The sequence below is a fragment of the Euphorbia lathyris genome, chromosome 7, assembly GCF_963576675.1.
Source record: "Euphorbia lathyris chromosome 7, ddEupLath1.1, whole genome shotgun sequence".
In the NCBI taxonomy this organism is placed as follows: Eukaryota; Viridiplantae; Streptophyta; class Magnoliopsida; order Malpighiales; family Euphorbiaceae; genus Euphorbia; species Euphorbia lathyris.
This window is the reverse complement of record NC_088916.1, coordinates 33839988-33842134: the sequence shown is the minus strand read 5'-3', so window position 1 is coordinate 33842134 and position 2147 is coordinate 33839988.

Here is a 2147-nt window from a genome sequence, read left to right as displayed (position 1 = left end):
TCAATCGAACATGTTTTTAGTGTGATCACGTGGAACGACCAATGGAAAACAAATGGAAAAGCCATGACATATGTAGATGGTGAATTGAAGTTACTTTGGGTTTCAATAAAAATCAACTTTAAGAGGTTACAAAAGAGAGTCTACACTTCTGTATTTATTTATTCAACCTCATTGGACCGATGTATGGCCGTATAAAACAACATACGGTCCAAGCAAATTTCTTTGCTTAGTAGTGCCTATTGTTGATTTCAGTGATGTTCTGTGCTTCATAGAGTATTGTAGAATGAATTCGAGCGATGTGATCCCACTATATGTTACTTTTAAATCGTGAATGATAGATGGACAACTCTGCGGTTTATGGAAGAGGAGAATGTCGGCAAGAGTAACCTCCTGAAAGACATTACACGTCCAAACCATATGTCAGTCCAATCAAGTTGTGATCCCACCATTGAAGTTGACACTCATCAGCCAGGCAAAGAAAAGATCACGGATTTCAACCTCAAATCCAACTCATGTTTAGATGATATAACCGAGAATCCTTTTTTGTATTCCAAAGAAACGGTATATTAAGAAGATATTTTGGGTCCTTATAACTCTGATGATGATGGTGGTGGTGGTGATGAACAACCTATTCGACAGAAACAACCTCGTCGTCAAGGTGTTTCGAAACAAATGCACGAGTTGATGATGTCCCATTGAGTATCTATGAGACGGATGAAGAAAAAAGAAGAAAGAAGAAGAAGAATGGCTAATCCATTTCGATGGGTGCCAAAGGTCCATGATACACATATGATTCCTATTGTATCTAGTGAATAAAAAAGGGTGCTTAGATTAAAGGTGCATGATATATTCTCAAACAAACCAGAATTGCAAGATGCATTTGGCAAACATGTAGTTAAGCATAAGTTTGAATGGAATGTGTACAAATCTAATAAGTCCTTGTTTGAAATTAGATGTAGGCATGATGATAAATGTAAATGGTGGGCTAGAACTATTGCGATACAAAATTCTAATATGTTCAGGCTTCAAAGAATGCATGAGATAGACCAACACACATGTGCTATAGATCAAATATTACCACATCACAAGCAAGCGGAGAAATGAGTTGTCATCGTACCACTTGCCGATAAGTTTGATCTTGATGATAAAGTGTATCAACTATGCATAGAAGGATGGAACTTGCTCTCTTGATATAAAATTTACATGACGCCTTCCATATCTTGAGTATCCAAACCTATACAAATCTAAATTCAACGATATATATATGAATCATACTTGGAATGCGTGTGATAATCAGTTAATATGGAATGATACTATCAACCTTTCCTTTATTGAAATCCTCAAATATTTCTTTTCTCAACGAACTGGTTATAGTCCTTTCCATAGTCATGTACATATCCTCTCAAGCCATTACTTCCAATGAAAACTCATCAAACATCTTAGAAAAGTCAGTGAGCTCGATGATATTGTTATCAACTGAATGACTTGGATCGGTATTGAATAAGATATGATGTATAACATACAACATGGCCATGAATACTGCATCATAGCCTCTTCGTTGTGTCTCCTAAAAATCTTTATATATTTGTTTGTGAGTTAAACTCCGACGTCCTCCAAAGTACATATCTCTCAATATATTCGTCTTCTCTAAATTACTCATCCTTCGCAAAATTGGTTTCATATCGCCAAATCTCAACCAAGTGATAAGTCTGAATTCTCAATCTCCAAATTTGAGTTCAACTCTTATGACGTTGAACCACGTCTCTCTATGTTTCGATTTAGGTGGAGTAATCTCTCTAGTTAATACATCATGGCATATGAGAGTAAATAATGTGCACAGTTCCATATCCACCAAATGTCGGAAACAATTCCACTTAAACATTTTCATCTGCTTTTTTGATAAATTATTCTTCACTTTCTTCATTACATAGAAATCAGTCCTCATTGTGATTGATGCCTTCATATTCAAGCTAAAATGATACTTGAATTTGATGTCTTTCGAACTATCATCCAGATGTACTCTTTCTCTTCTTGGAATCCTTCTTAGAAGAATCCTTCTTGGAACTCTTGGTTGAAACTTTCACATTAAAAACAATAGCATTTAGTGTAAGAGGAACAAGAAAAATAAAACTACTTCGCAATAAACC